Source organism: Typopeltis vanoorti, chromosome 26, assembly GCF_054136105.1.
Source record: "Typopeltis vanoorti isolate ZY-2024b chromosome 26, IOZ_Tvanoo_1.0, whole genome shotgun sequence".
NCBI classification, from domain to species: Eukaryota; Metazoa; Arthropoda; class Arachnida; order Uropygi; family Thelyphonidae; genus Typopeltis; species Typopeltis vanoorti.
In genome coordinates this window covers 28,615,767-28,636,568 of record NC_143574.1, presented here as the reverse complement: position 1 = coordinate 28,636,568, position 20,802 = coordinate 28,615,767, and the positions used below count along the sequence as shown (strand labels likewise).

Below are 20,802 nucleotides of genomic sequence, written 5' to 3'. Positions count from 1 at the left end.
GGTGACCAATTCGTACATCACCTTATTTCTTTCTCCCCTTCAATATGTGTTGACTCTTTTGGGCAGTCTGCCAATGACAACTCTCGCTTATGTGGTCAGATTATAACACCAGAGTGTGCTTAGAAGAGTTGTACTGCAGTGTTGGTGCTTCAGTGTGAAAATAGATAAGTGATTGATCATATGGATGTACTCTATGCCTAGTAAACACATTATCTGATTCCATTATCCTTTGAAGTTTGGCTGCAGAAGTATAATAGTTTGAAAGTGCTTCGCTTGCTGCCACCAAGAAGAATGGATGCTAACAGCTGTGCAATACATTCCTACATTGTAGCAGTTTTATGGAGCTCACTCATGTCTCCTTCATCCCCTCTGCAGTATACTGTTATACTGCAGGTATCTATTGCAACATGGTTTAAGGGAAATGATGTAGAAAGAGTTGACTGACCTGATCTCAATCCAGAATATTTTTGAAGTGAAATGTTCTGTTCAGGTCAGATCAATGCATTCATCAGCACATGGAATGGTCATATTGAAAGAAGAACAGTTCAATATTATTGCAAACTGGAGAGCATGCCTATAAAGATAGGAAGTGTAATCATGGCCAAAAGATGGTCCACAATCTATGCATGTGTATTTCAGGTTTACAGTGTAAAATAATTATCATTAAGTCAGAAATAATAGGTAATTATTTTTAATGTGAAGGTTACTACTATACTATGTTGATCAAACGTTAATTTATTTTTAAAGAGTGAAAGTGAGTAAAGATGGCAGTTTGCATTGTCATGCTTGAGTTAGAAAGTTGACTGATCTGAATCTTACTCACATGAAGTTATAGACCCTCTTATGGTGCACCAGAGGTAGGTAATTCAGAAATCTTGCTTTAGGGTTGTAACTTTTTTCAAGTCACTTCAAATCCCCATTAAACAGGATGATAGCATCACACTGGATGTTGAAATTCACCTATTACCTAAGGTTAAAAATTAGTAACTGAATTATGAATAGATTTTTACACGTTTCTTTTCTAAGCTGAACATATGAATTAAGTTTCTGTGAATTTATGCAGTAAATTCTAATCTGTTTTGTTTGTGGGTGCATGAAAATAATTTGTCAGAACTGATTTTGTTCTGGAATGCCACACTAAAGCCCTAGTATTGTAGAGGAATGAAATGTGACTGATCAAAATAAACTAGGGTTTTGCTTAAGGTGAAAAAAATGCCATCAGATTACCTGATAATTATGAGATAAGTATACGAACTGTTGGCACTCATAGCATTCTCATTTAATTTTTATTTTAGCACACAGGAATACCTTTATGCTATAGGGGAATTAGTCTGCTGAATACAGGATATAAAATATATGCAGGAATATTAAAAGAGAAACTAAGCAGAGGACAAACTATTAGAAGAACAAAATGGTTTCCGAAAAGGCCGATCCTGTACAGATCCAATTTTTACTTTAAAATTATTAATAGAGAAGAGAATTTCAAAAAGAAACACATGTGGCCTTTATTGATTATGAAAAAGCCTTTGACAAAATTAGTAGACAAAAATTGTTTAAAATATTAACTGATTTAAATATACCAAACCAACTTTTACAATCCATTCAAGAAATGTATACAGGAAATAAAATAGCAGTTAAATTAGAACACATCTCAGAATGGAAAGATATATCAAGAGGAGTATGACAAGGATGTACGCTCTCACCTCTGCTTTTCAATATATATATATATATAAATAAAATTATAACAACCTGGAAACAGTATAACCCATTTGGTATACAAATGACCCCACAAATGAAGATAGATACACTACTATTTGCAGATGATCAAATAGTATTAGCTACATCAGAAGATGATTTACAAAGATCATTAAATGATATCCCAAAACAATATAATATGACAATATCTAAAGAAAAAACAAAAATAATGCAATATGAAGTAAAATAGTGATAGATAATTAAATTGTAATCGTTGTCAAGGTCTTGGAGAAAATAGTCAAGAGGAGAATACAGGAATGGATAGATGAAAATGGGATACTGTATGGGGAACAGCATGGTTGTGAAGGGTAGATCATGCCTCAGTAACTTGCTCACGTTTTATAACACAGTGACGGTTGAACTGGATCAGTGTACTGGGTTTGCAGTGATCCTACTGGCCCTTGCTACGGCCTTTGGCAGGATACCACATGGAATTCTAATCAGTAAATGCAGCATATGGGGATGGATATAGGGTTGGTGAGATGGATAGGAGGATGGTTGATGGAGAGATATCAGAGAGTGGTTTATTCAGGAGTAGAGTCCAAAAGATAGCCTGTGACTAGTCACAGGGTTCTGTTCTTGGACCACTACTGTTTAATTTGTTCATTAACGATATAGGAAAGGATCTGAGAGGAACTGTTCATTGTTTGCTGATGATGCAAAGTTGGGTAGAGCAATAGTGAATGCACAGGATGTCGAAATTTTGTAGGATGATTTGAATAGTTTGGAGGGTGGGCTAAGGAGAATGGATGCCAATTTAATGTGGCAATATTGTAAGGTTATGCATTTTGGTGTGAAAAGATTAGCAGTAGTATACCACATTGGTGAAGCTGTACTCCAGGAGATTGACAAGTCCAGGGATTTGGGAGTGTTAGTGGATAGGGAGTTGAAGTTTAGGGGGTACATCGCAAAAGTTGCTAAATCAGCTCATCAAATCACTTGGTTGCTGAAAAATACTTTGACGAGCAGAGACAAACAGTTATTGTTCCTCTATATCTAGGTGGAGTCTTGATAAGACTCCACCTAGACTACTTTGCCCAAATTTGGGCACCAGGGTTTCTTCTTGACGGGAAGGAGGTGGAGAGGATCCAGAGACAAGTGACCAAGATGATAGCAGGTCTATGGAATGAACCCTATGAGAACAGGTTGAAGATTTGTAGGTTGCAGAAATTGGTTGATAGGCAGAAAAGGGATGATATGATTGAGACATTCTAATTACTGAAGGGTTTCTATAAGATTAATTCAGAAGATATTTTTGAGAATAGGACTGGTGGTGGGAGGACTAGGGGCCATCCATGGAAGCTGGGCAAGAGTGTGGTTTGCAAGGGTGTTAGAGCTAGGCTTTTTACTTGGAGAGTGGTGAATGAGTGGAATAAGCTGCCAGAGTCTGTTGTGGGTGCCATGACTGTAAATGAGTTCAAGGCGAAGTATGATAGATACTGTGTGAATGTTGAATAGTTGTTCTTGACATGATGTTAGGACTTCCCTCGATGAGTCTAAGGGCTCCTTGGAGTTGCCTGTACTACTACTAATAATAAAATACTAGAACTAGTGAACACTTTTGAGATACTTGGGATGTGATCTATCATACGAAGAAGAAGAAGACATACACTAAAATATCAAACTGTAAAAGTAAATGGCATAATAAATAATATATTTAAGCCATCCCTAGTACAAAAACACACTAGAATCAGACTATATAATGTCTTGTCAAAACCAGTTTTACTATATGGAAGCATGGACCATAAAAAGGAAAGATGAAAAACAAATTCAAACAGCAAAAATGGAGTTCCTCAGAAAAACAGCTGGATATATCAAGTGGGACCACAAAACAAACAAAGAAATCTTACAATCCCTGAAAATAAAACCAATTAATTACTACATAAGACAGTATAAACACAAATGGCTAGAACATTTAAATTGAATGGACAACAGCAGATTACCTAAAATATTATAGCGATGGCATGAGACCGGAACAGGCCACTTGGCCTAAAATCCACGTTTAGAAGAAGAATACCTTATGCTATTTAAATGTGATATTATGAAGGCAGATGAAAAGAATATGTTACTTATGTAGCAGACATTCCATATTATTGTTAATGTTTAATTAAATTGTAATCAGTTCTCTCTAGAGCAAATACTGTTCTCTAATTTGTTTACAAACTTGAAAAGTTTGAACAATCCCCCAAAGGCACAATACTATGCTTAAGGAAATTTGCTGTAGCAAACCATTTACGTGGTCCACTGCGAGCTTGTTATAGTAGAAATTGGCTATGTTAGTTTATGTGTAATGCAGTAATTTAGTTTACATTTGCTATTGTAGGTATTTCATACAACCATTCTCTTTCCATTGAGAGACTGATTGTCCGAAGTGAGTCTTTATTAGTAACAATTTACAGTGTAAAATAATTATAATTAAGTCAGAAATAATAAGTAATTATTTTTTTAGTCATCCATTGAAATATCTTCCTTGAACACATGGTTCTGAACTAATGTTCTGCAGTATCATATCAGTGTGCCATGAGGGTGTCAAGTGCACTTGTGAAGCTTTGGATAAAAAGTTGATCTGTTTTATATTTTGACAGTTATTATATATTATTCATTATGCATACATATTATACAACATTTATTATATATCTCATCAGTCCCTTCAGGATGTCAGGCACCTTCCCTGACTTATGTCTCCTCCAGCTAGGTGGTACTGAAGTAACTTTTTGGGCACTCTTGAAATGTCTGTTCATTTCTCTCTGTATTCATATAGTTTATCTAATATTGAGTCTTTTTAGTCCTTTATGTATTTCTGTGCTTTTTTGTCCCCGGAGAGCATAGCTTGCTATCCTCTGTAGGAATTTCATTTTTCCAGCTTTTTTTTTTTTTTTTGTCTGCAGTTTTTATGGTCTATATTTCACTTCCATATTGTAGGGGGTCTTGCCAAATTACAAACTTTCATTCTTGAATTATTATTTGAACTGTATTATGGTTACTGGATTGGCATGGATGAGATTTTTCATAGAATATCTGAAGACGGGAGAAAGCGAAGCTGTGTAGGGTAGGTGTGAGCGGGGTGGGGTAAGGAGTGGATTTTTTGCTTGATATAAATATGTCAAATTTTGGGATAAATTTGACATATTTATAATTAATTATATTTTTCCGTAAGTTACATGTATTAACACACACTTCTCTTCATTTAAAAGTTTGGACCCTTCTTCATTCATATACAAGATGTCAGAAAGGATGGATAGCTGGAACCCACCTGAATCATGGAAGAGAATAACTTGTATCATGATGATTCGTGCCCGCCATCAAAATAAGGATATTACGACTGCTGCCCAATGCTCCCTGAATACAGTAAAAACAATCAGGCATGAACTAGAGACTTGCAATGGTGACTACGAGGATGTAGCAAGAAGAAAGATCCCTAGCAGACGATCTGATTGCGTTCGTACAGCAGAATTCCTCGCAAATCTGCAGGAACAGGTGTTGAAGAACCCTGGCATTGGAATTCGGGCTTTGTTCGTGGAGTTGCTAACTGTAGTCAAGCCCTGGATAACAAGGGTAGCCAATGGTAGGCCGTATGTATGGCAGCAGGATTCGGCCCCTTGCCACACCTCTGGGAAAAGTCAAAAATGGTTGTCTGAAAATTTCTACGACTTCACCAGTCCAAATGTTTGGCCTCCAAACTCCCCAGACCTTAACCCCATGGATTATTTTGTATGGGGCGCAGTTGAAAAAGACACCAATCGCACTTCCAGTAATACAAAAGCCCAGTTAATGGATAAAATTAAAACAGTTTTTGCGGCCCTTCCCAGGGAGACTGTAGCATCAGCTTGTTCGAGGTTCCGAAGCAGAATTGAAGCTGTGATCGATGCTAATGGTGGTTATTTTGAGTAAATCTTGTTGATAGTATTGTAATTAACTCTGCCTGTAATGTTTTTTTGTCAATTCATTAAATTTAATAGATACAAAGAAGATTTTCTTTTTCCTTACGAAACTGTCAAATTTATCCCGAACACCCTGTATATATATATAAAATATATAAAAACAGATTTTAAATAGGAGTGGTGACATTGGCATCATTGATGGACTCCTCTGTTTATTGGTTTCCATTCTGTTAACTTTTTTCATTTATTCTTACAGCTATTTCATTGTTTTTATGTGTTAATTATTGTGAAGAGCAGTTGATTTAGAATGTTTAACTTCTTGAACATGATCCATGGTGTGTTCTTTATGACTCAATGACTCTGACAATATATAAATGTGTTGTGTTGCATACAGAATGTTTTTCCATTAGGATTTCTTTTTAATGTCGAAAATGGTTTAATACATAATTGTCCTATTTGAACACCATTTTGTTCTCCACAAAATATTTTCTATATATAATTTGAGTTTTGAAGTTAATATTCATGTGTATAACTTATAGCCATTGTTTAGAGGACTATAATTTTCAAGTTGGCACCATTTTTATATATTGGAATGATAATGGCCTTATTTGACTTTCTTGTATTTTTCTTTGCTGCCAGTTATTGTTATATAATTTTAATAGTTTTTTAATGAACAGGATGTCTGCATATTTAATTTCTATAGTTATTCTATCTTCTCCAGGAGATAGAATAACTATAGAGCTATTTCCTGATTTAATTTGTCTCATTAAATATGATGATAATATCATTCTCTTTTCCTCCATTCTTTCCTCTCTTTTCCACATTTTATTTAGAATTGTAGCAGATGCCTCACAGAATTTGTGTGTATATATATATCAAATGAGTAAAGCCCGAAAACATGTGCATGATATACTCTGGTTTCCATAACTTAAGAAATGGAGAGAAAAATCGCAATAATTGGGAGAAAAAAAAACAACTGAATTTTGTATGAACTATGTGAAATTTATGATCAACTGTAAGAAGAGCAGTCTGATATGATGTGAAAGAAACACCCACAAAGGAGTTTAAAATGAAATAGGTGAAGACACGACATGAAGACAATGGTAAAAATAAGAGGCCAAAATGAGATTGTCAAAGTTCCTCTATAAGGAATGTGGTCACTCCTCACAGCAATACAGTGCTCAAAACTATGTTTCAGACTGTTTATGATGGTGTCCAGGAGCTCAATTGGTAATAACTATGCTCCAGCAAAGCCCTCCTAAGTCTCTCAAGGTTTAGGGGTGGCAGGTCAAGAACATCAACATGTCTACCTATAGCCTCCCAGACATGCTTAATAGGATTAAGGTCAGGATACTTAGCTGGCCAGTCTATATGTACAATTGTGTCTAATTATTGGTCCATGCACTTCACTCAGTGACAACGAGCATTATCTTGTAGAATAAATGTCTCCTATTGTATCGACAGATAAACATAGAGGTCTAGGACCTCATCTATAAGTAGCAGCATTCATAGTTCTGCTAGTGTCGTGACGGCTCCTTCTCTGTGTCGTGTTCTAAATCTATCTAGTTTCAAGTCACTTTTATGAATAATACAACTAATTACGAAATGATCACCGATCCAAAAGCAGGGAAATTTATATTTATACTGCGCCACCCTATTCTTAGATTAGTCTATATAAATAGTAGGATCAGTTCTAAATTAAGTTAACAGTCATCTCATTAGGCCGAATCATCTATTATCATTTTTACTTGGGGTTCCCGCAAGATTCGAATATTTATGAACGGTGCAATAATAAGGAATTCAGGCAAACATAATATTTAGATCAACAAAATAAAACATTTAATATATGATATGGTTAACAAATGCAAGAACTCTATTTTAAAATGGAACTATACAATTAACTTAACACTTCTTCTTAGGTCACTGATGCTAATTCAATGTTCTAACTTTCATATACTATTCACAGTCTCAAAAACACAAATCTTCTTCTCTCAAGTTAATATAACAATTTCACATTTTATTCAGTCTTCACAAATCTATCAGCTCAATGTTCATATTCACAGCAGGCAATAAACTACGTAAGCTATATTCCAAGCAAATATATTCCCGGACCTTGAGCATCGGAGGTATATTACAGTTAATGCTAGAATAGAGAAACTTATACAACTACTCTTACCAGACAAATTCTTCAATACATCAAATTATTGAGAGAGCACTTATGAATTAACTTAATTAACATTAGCGGAACACACATAACAAATATTCTCCATAGTTTAAACTGTATTACTGTAAGTCGCACTTCACTATTCCAAACAACGGTAATCAGGTACTAATATCTTTTCCTGTTCACTTTTCTCCAAGTAACCAATATAACCTTTTCCTAGGGCAACATAGAATTTAATCGTAATCCAGATTAACTGGAACTAATCAGAATTTTCGCATTGACTGTCCAGTTTCCTTTTATCTGATTACGGCATCAACCTTTCTTCATAACAACAGCAGTTTTCGCTTATAACATTAAACTTTATGTTTCACTACTTATAGGTTCACTTCCGAACACTATACTCATAAATCTCTGCCCTGAGGATTATATAATCTTGGTTCCGCAAAATTCTCTCCTCACTCCTTAATAATAATTCTTCTCTAATCTCTCCTATCTGTGACCTTCACTCCCACCTTACGTTCGAACGCCACGCTCTACTCCACTCGTGGTTGTTTACGCGTGCGTCTCCATGACAACAGACTGCACGTAAACATTTCGCTAATGTAATGTATGATCTATTATTATTCATGAGTGATTACATAACATTAAATATTTCACAAAATAAAACAACAGAATATTTAAGCTACTTCTTTAACTTTTTGATTACGTATACAGTTAAATATAAATTAACACTTTACGTTACACCACATATATTTAGTTATACAAAAATTCTAAACATATTATTATTTTATAAACTAATAATAGGTCAAGTTTTGAATAAATATTTAATTAGTAATTCTTAATTAAGGAATAATAAACAATTTTATATAAACCATGATTAATATTTAATAAGCCATGTTAAATGTGAATGAAAAATAATAAATTACATAACATAGCTTCATTCACAATTTAACACTAGGAAGCACATACAGGTCAGTGTGTCCACTCAATGTCATGATCCCCCCATACCATTACACTAACTTCACTATACTCTTTCAAGAATATTAGAGGGATGATAATGTGTCCCTTGTTCTCTAAGGATCAGAGCATGCTCGATCGCTTTGTATAGCAAATCAGGACTCATCTGTAAACATTACTGACCCAAGTTTGGACATTCTCTCCTATGGCATGGTGACAAGGACATGCAGACTTTTAGTCACCTAGCATATAGATACCACCTTTGTGAAGCCATCTGCACAGAACGGAAACAGATACTGGCATTCCTGTAGCTGATTTGGGGTAGCACTCCTTTTTTAATGAGCAGATAATTGAAGATGTCGGTCATCCACTGTGATTGTTGCCTTCCTTCATCTTTGGGATTCTGTTTGTAACTGTTGGAATTGGTTCCACTGTCTGTGAACCATGGAACTTGCATGCAACCATCTGACTGCCTCTGCCTGACTTTGGCTGGCCTCTGGCTTGTCACCTGAATTCATCGGATAAATGTCTTGCAGCCATAACCAAGAATTTTGCTGTCACGAGAGGTCTTGTTCTCACTTCAGATGCAAAATGGAAAAACCATTCCAAAACACCTGCTTTTATGCCATGACTCATTTGCATATACTGCTGACAGCTTCACCTGTAATTAGACTTGACATTACTTTAACATAATATACTTCACTTTCATATGATTCCTTCTCTGAGTTATTGTGATTTTTCTTTGTTCCTTAATTTATGGAAACCACACTATATGTACAGGAACAGTAATGTACAGTGATTGAGCTGTTCTTTTCAGTAATGAATCATAATTTAGTAGATTCTTCAGTGACTACTAAAATATGCAGTGCCGAAATACTTATATCTAGCAGACCATCATTACAATTCCAGCATCCTTCGATGGCAGATGGCAGTTTTTAGTGAGAGGACTATGACTGTTTTCCTTCCTGTAATGGTAGACACATACATCAGTTTCTATCACTGTATGCAAGTGTATCACAAGGTGAACGATTTATTGTTTTTGACACTGTAATATAAGCTGACATCTCTGAAGTTGTTATGGATAATATTGTTGATAGCATTCCTAAAACCATATACAATTTTTCTAATTTAGATTACTCTTAGACCACCGGTTATGCAGGGTAGGGTGAATTTTATGCCAGAAAATTTAGTTATTAATATGCTAGAAATTGTACTCCGTATGCATTTTTAGTATTTTTCTAGTATGTTACAGTTAGTCAAATAAACGACCTGTTTATTTTTAGGGGAAAAGTTTTCTGAAGCATTTTGGTAACAAAGTTTAAAATGTAACTGTATTCACTTCGAATCCTTGAAGGTAAAGGATTAAACATTAGTGTGTAGAATTTTCTTCCAGCTGTTAATACTTTAAAGGAGTGTTGCTGTTATAAATTTTGTTCTTATATAATTATAACAATTATGCATATAAATTTACATCTTGGCTGTTGCCATTAAAGTTTTGCAGTTTTTCCTCACTTTTGGGACTTGTCACTTAATTCTTTGAATGATTTTGCCAGTTTTTTGTGGTAAAGGTAGTATAGGTTCTGATCACCTGCCTTAGTATCCTATAATGCAAAGTGCATCTTGAGGACATGTATAATGCTATGCATTAAGGCAGACCAGTTTCGACCTTTATTGAGGTCTTGTCAGTGGGAACCAGACCCAGAGGTGGTGATACTAAGGTGGAAGTAATGCAGAAGTCATATCACCATATACCAGTTGCCAAAAGATGTCAACACCTTATTATTAAAATTCTCTGGATTAGAGATAGTTGATGGAAGTTTTTTCACTTGGTAAGACTGCCAATTATATATTTGGTTTAATCCTTTATCCAAGTGTAAGCAAACAAAGTTTGCACCTGAAGTATTTTCAGACCTGGGGCTAAGTGAAAAAACTTCCATCATCTCTCTGACATAATAGTCCTAAGTGTACTTTGTGTGGCATGTACCAAAACTTACTTTTCAGATTAATATACTTGATCTCTTAAGGTGGAGAGTGTAACAAATTTTCACCAATAATTCCTTATGAGAAAAGCAACATGTGCTATAAAGATGCTGCTATTTTTAAAACTTAAATAATTTTAGTCCTGGACAAGCTTAACAAATAAAAATGAAATGCAAATCAAAGTAAAATTTGATGTTCAATTTAATTGTATGTATATGAATTACTGTTTTATTCCTAGTAATTTGGTGATCAGCATTCTCTTTCCATCTGAATGAGTATAAGTGTTTGAAAAGTGGCAAGAAAACATTTGTACACTTAACCCTTTTTACCCATCTGATTTTTTTAAACTATCCACCTTAATAATGAAAGAAATAAAAAAAAATCTTCAGATTATATTTATTATTCAGTAAACAGTAATTTTTTTAAAAAACTATTAAGATTATCAAGTAAAGAATAAAGAACATTAAATGCATTTGATACAGTATAATATGAAATCCAGCTTTGCATTATATTATTAATTACATTTAAATTAAATAGGAATAATTTTTTTCATGATATTTGCTGTTTAAGTCTTTAAACAGAATCAGTAAACAATGAATTGACTGTCATTATTTCTTTAGTTAAAAAAAAAAATCGAGTCACTTTTTAAATGAGCGCTGTTACCATAAAGTGTTCCTTAGAAAATATTTGATATAATTATCATGAAATAATGTGTGTAAAGTACATTCATATGTGAAAATGAAGTGTGCAGGATAATATTTTTAAATTTGTTAGAATTTTTACAGCATGATTAATTCCAGAAAATTGGATTTTACTTAATGAAAATGATAATACATGCATAATTAAAAGTGTAGAACCTTGCAAAGAATGTTTCTTATTGAATGTTCAGTGAGATCTAAATTGTTAAAATGATTTCTTTGGGAAAGACTTAGGCATATAAAGCACATTCAGATAAAGATTATTAGAAAATAACATTATATATAAATCATTGAGTCAGTAAGCAAAGGATAGCCTGCCTTATAGGCATTCTTAAAGAATTCAAAGGCATTTTTAAACCTAATAAAACTTAGTAACATCAGTAATTAAAAAAAAAAAACTTCTTTTTTTTTTTTATTTTTTTTTTACAGTTCACCATATAGCAAAACTATGGCTAATGATAAAAGGGCATAAAATTTTATATATTTACTGATTTCCATGGAAGTATTATGTATAATCATCAGTAATTATATATGAAATCATTGATTTAACATTACCACATGTATAATGTCTGTTAATGGTATGTCCAGTGTAGTTTGCTTTGGGATATGCTTAAAAATTTTGACCTCACGTGAAGTACATTTTAAAAGTTTCAGGCTTTTCTTTATAAAGAATCTTTCTAAATGGTACCTTCTGCTGCTCATAAGTCAATTGGAGATATCATTATGCATCGTTGACAGTTTCTATTGGATCTCCTCTACGTTGTCAAAGCATTGGCCTCATTTGATATTCAAGTTTTTGCAGTCAGTAGTCCACAGTTGCTGCCAGGAAGGGTGGATGAGGAAACTATGAAATTAGCACTCTGGCAAGGTGGCATCAGTCACTGTTGTTCCAGTTTGGTAGTCTTTCATTGCATATCCTCCCATGTCAGTAATAGTTATTCTTCTATCCATATGAATGAGATTCATGATGGGGGTCAGGTAATGTCTGTCCATTTTAGTGCAGACACCCAGAATATTCTGCATCTAATGTTTTACAACTCCATCCTTAAGTTGTTTCATTCATAAATTCTAGTTTTACTTATGGGATATGCTTTACACATAGAATGTTTTCAAACAATTTAACCTAATAACCAAATGATGTGTTCTGTAATGGACATTGACTTACTGTTTGACTAGTAACAATCTCTTATAGTACTGGTTCCTATGTAAAACATGAATCCTTTTTGTAGTTGGATCTCTTTTCTAGTGCTTGACTCCTGAAACTTTTGGATTGCCCTTTATGCTTAGTGGGAAGTTATGTGGACTGATCCAACAAGAAACATTAGATGAACACTATCATTTAAATAGAGAAAGAAAAATAGATGTATAGCATTTTATTTTTTTATTTCCATCCATTTGCATCTTCAGGTGTTCACAGATTAGGTGAGTAGAGCAAGCTTTCTGTGGTTTAGTATTATATGTGATTGATAGAAAGGGATGCTTGTGTAAAACACACAGTGTATGTATATATATATATATATATAAATAATATAATTTCGAAGTTTGTTATTGGTTTTTTTTTTTTTTTTTCTGCCTCGCAAAGGAGTACTAATTTAATTTCCCTTTCAGGAGACTTGTTCAACTGAGACATTATGAAGAAAATTGCTGAAGCATATATACACACATACTTCCATAGCACAATTGGAAGAATGATGGGACATAACACCCTTTAATTGGTAAAGACCTGAGTTCAATTCTTGTCATGAGAGGAATCTCTGTGTTGTTCAGATGAAGGTGAGTTATCTGATCTCATATGGAGGTAGCAGGAATTTTTCTCCCAGGAACTCAGGGGTTTTCATCTTATATAAGACAAATCAGCCCTAGTATATATACACAGTTTATAGACAAAATGTACAATTAGTGACGGTAGATTGTGTTATGTGTAGTTGGGTGGTGGGTTGTGTGGAGTAAGGTTAGAACATGCATTAATACAGTCATCCCTCGACTTACGTCCGGGTTCCGTTCCATCAGGCAGGACGTAAGTTGATACATTAAATCGTCAGAGTTATAGGGGTTAGGGACTATACAGTAATAAGTATACTGTCATTTTAATTTTTAAACCTTATTATAAAACTGTACTGTGCATTACTGCCACTCTATAAAACAGGAGAATAATCACCCAAATCTTCCTCCACAATCACATCTTCATTTCCTTCCCTGTATGAACGATCAGGCTGTGGCTCTAGTGTAACCTTTTTTTATTATTTTTTTTTTATATGAAAATGTCCAATGTGCTTTTCTTATTCCTCCCCTTCTTTTCATCATAAATTTGTTCATAGCAAGTAAACGCATCATGTACTTTCGTTTCTATTATTAAGTAGCGTTCAACATTAGGGTCCATGTCTTCAGTCATTTTGAGGACATCGCTAACTACAGAGAACACTTCTGCAAGACCCTTCACTGCAAATTGTTTAAGTACCTCTTCCTTTTCTTGTTTTTTTCTTCAGCAACAGTTGTTCCTACAGTTCGACCAATTCTTCGTTGGTCAACTCTTCAGGGAAACTTTCTATGAGTTGAATTATGTCATCATTCACTTCGAGATTCAGATTGTTTGCTAGGCCCACTATTACAAACTTCCAAAATCATGCACAAACCTTTCTAATGTTTCCATATGCCACTCATACATTGAGAGGTCACTTCGTCCCAAGCCACAGCAATATTTTTAATAGCATGATAAATATAGAATGTTTTCCAGAATTGCATGAGAGTCTGGTCATTTCCTTCAGTGGCAGAAATGGCTTGTGAAAAAGTTCTCTGTAGATAATAAGCCTTAAACACTACAAGAACTCCTTGATCCATCGGTTGGATCAATGAAGTAGGCGAGCAATTGATCTTGAAACTTCTTTTCAAGATCAATTGCTCACCTCTTTTTCTGTGATTCTTCACTAGGTGTTTTGATTTGGCATGTAGGGGCCATATTGCACAAAAAAGCATGAAATAACTAATGATAAATACACAAATAAACCATTTCTCAAACACAAAATGGAGGAAGAAACATCACCTTGAACCTGGTGAAGATTGCCACTATAAGACTTATAGGACGGATGACCCGGAGCATTATCTAGAATAAAATTTTAAATTCTACATTTTCTTTCACACAATAGCTTTTTATTTCACTCGCATAACAGTTGATTAAGGCATCCTCAATTTTTGAGTCATCCATTACTTTTATTGCTCTGATAATGAACTGAGAGAATGCTTCCTAATGCTTTTGAAGATTTGTGGATTCTCACTGTGCTATATCACAAATTGTTTCAGTTTATATCCAGCCACATTTCCCGTAACAGAATCTTAATACAGGCATTAAGAGCTTTGAAGCCAGGCATAGATTTTAGCGTTTTGTGGATGAATTGCCTGCTCGGGCATTTTTTTTCCGAAACAAGGTCTCATCCATATTAAATATTTGCTGTGGCAAATAATTTCCTCCGTAATAATTTTATCCAATTTTTCCACAAACTCCTTGGCAGCCTTCTCAGCAGTTGCAGATTCCCATACATTTTCACATTATGCAACGCATAACGCTGCTTGAATCTCATGAATCAACCGCAAGAAGCGCTGAATTCGTAGTCGTTGAGTTCCGCTTTCTCCTTCAACATGTTGAAGAGACTTAGTGCCTTAGCAGTTATGGTCACAGTGCTAAGGGGTATACTCTTTTTGTTCAGGTCCTCTATCCATGATGCAAGTAGCTTTTCCCCATCACTGATAGGACCTTGTCGTTGCTTCGTCACTGTCATTGATTTAATGGAAGCAGATCCTTTCACAGCCTCTAGGATTTTATCCTTATTTTTCAAAGTGGTCGTCACTGTAGAATGAGACCATCCGAAGTCATGTGCGATCATAATGACGGGCTTACCAGCTTCATGTTGCTTCAAAAATCGCAACTTCGTTTCAAGATCAATTGCTCGCCTCTTTTTCTGTGATTCTTCACTAGGTGTTTTGATTTGGCATGTAGGGGCCATATTGCACAAAAAAGCGTGAAATAACTAACGATAAATACACAAATAACCCATTTCTCAAACACAAAATCAACATAGGAACTGTTGAAGACACGTGTCGACTGCCGAGGGAGGTTGCTGCTGAAAGCACTGTGCATGCTTTACCTTACGCTCGCTTGCATCTTGTTCGAAAGTATAGCTGAAAATGTTATTTATTCCCTTATGGGATCATGGACGTATCTTCGAACGGACGTAAATCGAGGGATGACTGTAGTGCTGTAGCATTAATTCTTTCATAAGTGATGTTTTTAATGTGGATTTTTATACATTGCTGAGTACCTTTTAGTTATAGTATGACAATTGCATTGATATGCAACATATATATACACTGAGCGGCCAGGTTATTAGTTACACCAACTATGTAATCCACTGATGATTCATTCAAATAGCATGTGTCCATTCAGACCATATAAAGTTTTTAGGCATATATTAAGCGATGTGATTGTGTAGTTCAGATTGATCAGCTGCACGATATAAGTGAACTGATAAGGGTTCACTTATATCGTCAATGTAAAGGTTGTGAAAACTGCTGTTTTCTTAGATGTTTTTGCACAACAGTGAACACATCTGCTTGGATTCATCACGAATAGTGTTTTTCATGCTTTTGCTTAAATTTTATCAGACTGCACTCATTTGCTACCTACCTCTGACAATCCACTCCAGCTACAAGAAAAATTTAGTTTACCCCACTGTTACCCATACTGTTGCTTAACTTCCAAGATAACCCCCTCTCTTTTCCATATGACTGTTAAATTATTTAAGGAATTTACAACATAAACTAGAATATTAATTAAAAGAAACTTTAATACATAGCTCCTCTTTTCCATATGTTAAAAAATTACTCATATCTGTCCTGTAAATTTTTTTTTTTATATTTGCATGTCATCATATTCCTTATTTTCCACTTTCTTATTATAATTTTTAGTCATTCTTTGAGTCCTGATGTGATCACCTGCATCTATATATTTCATTATTTTTTTTTCATCCATTGCTCATTCAATGTAGACGAAGCTCCAAAGCCATCTAATTCAGTTAGTGATAGTAAAAGGGAAATGAGTTTGTAGTCAATGGTAATGCTGTAAACTTTGATAAGCAGTCTAGTTGATATTATATGCAGCAGTCAGGGAAAAGTCCTACTTTATGCTTCCTTTCAAATCTTTGTACTGTATGTGATTTAGCATCTGTGATATGCAAGATTTGCCAGGTCTAAAGCCAGAACTGTTTGAGAATAAAATATTTCTCATAGCAAAGGTTGTCTCTTGAGGATCATCTCTTTTCATACAGTTTTTAGAAATTACAAAGTGAAGAAATAGGCCTGTAGTTTTTTTTTTTTTTAATTTTTTTAATAATCTATCTGTGATTCACTTAGTTTTAGAAAGGTCATGTTTCTGGCTTTCCTGCAGATCGGCAGTGAAAGTGTTTTAAGATAGTTAGGCATAAAATCTGGTTTTTAGTATTTGGGCCAAATTTTAATATTTATTCATTATACAAGTCATCTAGCCCTGCAATTTTCCCCTTTTTGAGGGAATTCATAACCGTAAGCACCTCCATAACACAATTGGAAGAACAATGGTACATTGCGCCATTCAATTGGAATAGACCTAAGTTCGATTCTCGTCGTGATGGGAGGAATCTTTATGTGGGCTTTCTTCAGTTGAAGGTGAGTTAGCCGATTTCATATGAATTTAGCATGGTTTTTTCTACCGGAAACACGGGGTTTTTCATCCCGTACAGACAAATCAGCCTTTCAGAACACACACAATTTACAGGCAAAAAATACTAGTGGTGGTGGTGGGCGGTAGATGGCGTTGATGGAGATGATTGGTAGTAGAGGTTCGGTGTAGTGGCGGAGACAGTTGTATAGTAGGTGTCCTCTGGTGAGGAGTCTTCAGACTCCTTGGAGGTGTCACTAATAATAATATTAAGTTCTGTTATATTCTGTTATATGAAAGGCGAGATTAAACTTTTTTTTAGTGGATTCTGTCTGTTGTATCTTCTGTGTTCCATGTTTCAGTTTTGACCTCTGCAGTTGCAGTGGTCAGGTTAACACCAGCTCTTATGATGGTACTCAGACATGATCTTTTTCATATAATATTTGATATTCTATTCTTTACTTTGGTTAAGAATAGAATATCAAATATGTATAACATAATATGTTGGGTTCTGCATCCTCTTGGAAACTGTTATCTTGATATTTTCTTCAGCGTAAAGACAGAATATTTTTCCAAAGTTAAAATGTTAGCAAAAAGAGTTAGGTGTAATAATATTTTTTTAATTTCAACTAATTAATTTGATGTAATTAATTTAATTTGAATAGCCTGTGGCAGATGTGGTGCTGTCCCTTAGATTGTCTTCTTAGTACCAGTATTACATTCACACAGTTATTAGTAATGGGTTGTGAAAACTGCTGTTTCTTAGATATTTTTCTTAGATGAATACATGATGTTTTAAATTAGAGGAATGGTCTTTGATCCTCTGTTCCATATATTCTTTATCTTCATTGCTTTGCTGATATCCTCAGGCCACATTATGGCTGTTAAAATCTCCAATAAATGTGTTAGCATTTGTTGTTGATGTCTTAAGGCAGTTAATATCCTTAATTGTGCACTGATGAAACTCATGATTTCAATGTTATCATATCCAGTTAGCTCAGAAAATGTGATGCTTATCTCTGGTTTTGCAGACATATCTTCCATATTTTTCATGTGGTGGTGGTTCTTTTATGTATACCTGGAATATGAGGTTGCTTTTTACTGAATACTCTATTGAGTCTCTTGCAGGCGAAGAATATGGTATTTTGTTCTTTTGCATATTTATGCAATAATATCCTGTTTTGTTTCATTGACACTGTTCATTTTTGATTTGAAAAGAAAATTTAGGATCCTAAATTTTGAGGCTGAAGGAATATTACCCCGTGTTGTGAATAGTATTCAGCAAGATTAGCAAAAGCACAAAAAGCAATTCACAAGGCCATGATGTGGACGTCCTTGTTGTCACTCCATCTCATCGATGAATGGTTGTAAACCAGTTATATACATTCTAGTATACTGTGAGTGATCTAATGGTTGCATAAATTTAGAAACCAAACATAAAACATTTTCAAGCTACTTTAGGCTTTCAATAAGTATGGTGGTCTCACAGTGTGCAACAAAAATCATTTATCACCTAATGACATTCACATGCCATAGCAGTATTTGGAATTACAGTCTGTTGGTTGGATAGCAGAATGCTATCCACTCAGCCAGCATTGCACAATTTTTTTTGTCTCTTGGTCTTTTAGTCAAAAGTTGGAGTCAAAGAACCATAAAAAGCATGGATAACTTTGAGGGCCACTCAGGTTGCTGATTGATGATAAAACATCCTTTAACATTTCATACTCAACTTATTGCACCTGAAATCTTTGAATTCATTCTGTAGTTAATCATGTGTTTCTTTCATCTTATGATTCTGTTAAATTGTCATTTATGTTGAATACATTGAAGATTAAATGAATTAAATTTCCAATCATGAAAACCAAGGTAACTGAAAACAGTCGTGCATTGAATTTGCCACAAGAGAAAAAATCCTAAATAGCACGCAAATACGCTGTTTTTTTTCAACTGTAACAACAACAACAAAAATACAATTCAGGTGTGATATTGTTTTTTTTTTTTTTTTTTTTTGTGAAATGAAATATTCCATTTCAAGTTGAGTGGGTAACTAGATGGAGATTATTACTGAATGATGTCAGTGTTACGTGCAGTATGTTTTATATTAGGAATATTATTACAAGTGTGCAGGCATCTCTGTAGAGTCCTGAAGGCTTATTACAAGACACCAGCACTATTTCACACAACACCTATCATACCTCCCCTTAAACTCATTCACTAATAGGGCACTTAAAACTGCCTCTGGCAACCTATTCCAGTATTCATTTACCAGTCTGCAAGCAGAAATCTAGATTTTCACTTCCTTGTTCATCACACTCATGCTATTCTACATATATTCTACACACTTCAGTCACTATCTTAGTCATTACCTCTGGATCTTCCTATTGCTTTTCTCATTCACAAGAACTACAGGCGATCAAATCTGAGCATAGGCTAAGTTATTCAACTGAGTTAGTTCAGATTATCTGTGTAGATCTGGTTTCCCAGTGAGGAAATCTCAATAAAGGAAAACCAGTCCCTTTTTTTGGGGGGGGGGGGGCAACTCTCACTGTAACAAGATATCACACTTTCTAGGAATTGCTTTATAGTTGTAAAATATTCAAAGCAGTATACTGTTCAAATGATACTGTTGTCTATGTTTGTGGTTATTCAGCAAATTTTGAAGTTTTCAACTTTATTTTTATTAAATCCAAGACTTTGAAAGAAACAGTGTGTTAGTGTGCTATTTAGGATTTTTTCTGTTGTGCCAAACTCGATGCACAATTGCTTTCAGTTATTTTGATTTTAATGACTCAGGCATGACCCATCCCATATAATAATAATTTTTTGGACATGGTCCACAGAATGCTGTTTCAAAGTTATACTTTTTCCTGTGTCCTAGTTCTGCAAGCACCCACATACCACAGAAAATAAAGGGAAACAAAGTTGGGATTTTATAACTTAACTAGCTATGCTGAACTATACTTCATTGCCTCAGAGAGAGAGGCTATAAAGTATACCTGAGTTTTTCTTTCTTAGAACTGGAAAATAGTCGAAGTATTTTGCATCTTACAAGGAATTTAGAGTATAGTATAAAGTACTGTAATAATTACACCAACCAAGATATGTCAGTGCAATGCAATTCAAAATGTTCTTATTTTATTTAAAAGAAGGACAATATTTACAAGTTATTTTATTAGCTGTTTATTTTACCTTTGAAAATAGTCCCCCCCCAAGGTCGATGTTTGTACTAATCTTTTTTAACCATAGCATGGCATAAAAAAATACAAATTTTTATCTGATATTATCAGACAATTAGTAATGGCCATCCAACTGATTAATAATAAACAATTAAAACAAGGATGTTAGATATCCATTACTAAAGGTAAAATAAATAGCTAATAAAATAACTTGTAAATATTGTCCTTTTAAATAAAAGAATGACATTTTGAATTGCATTGCAATGACATATCTTGGAAGGTGTAATTATTACAGTACTTTATACTATACTCTAAATTCCTTGTAAGATGCAAAATACTTGGACTATTTTTCAGTTCTAAGAAGGACTATTTTTCAGTTCTAAGAAAGAAACGCTCTCTCTCAGGCAATAAAGTATTCCTGAGAATGGCTAGTTAATTTATAAAATTCCAACTTTGTTTTCTTTTATTCTGGTATGCAGGTGCTTGCAGAGCTAGTACACAGGAA

The 20,802-nt window shown here is 34.4% G+C and overlaps 1 protein-coding gene across 4 annotated transcripts in view; it reads left to right on the top strand.

Moving 5' to 3' along the window:
* Nucleotides 1–20,802, top strand: part of LOC150092440 (transcription elongation regulator 1-like) — a 291,251-nt gene that overhangs the window by 2,393 nt on the left and 268,056 nt on the right. For 2 of the 4 annotated variants that reach the window (XM_090415021.1, XM_090415022.1), the window contains exon 2: nt 12,682–12,857. The exons of the other annotated variants lie outside the window; for them this stretch is intronic. The gene's annotated coding sequence lies outside the window, so the exon portion shown is untranslated. The remainder of the gene's footprint in view (nt 1–12,681; nt 12,858–20,802) is intronic. 4 annotated transcript variants of the gene reach the window in all.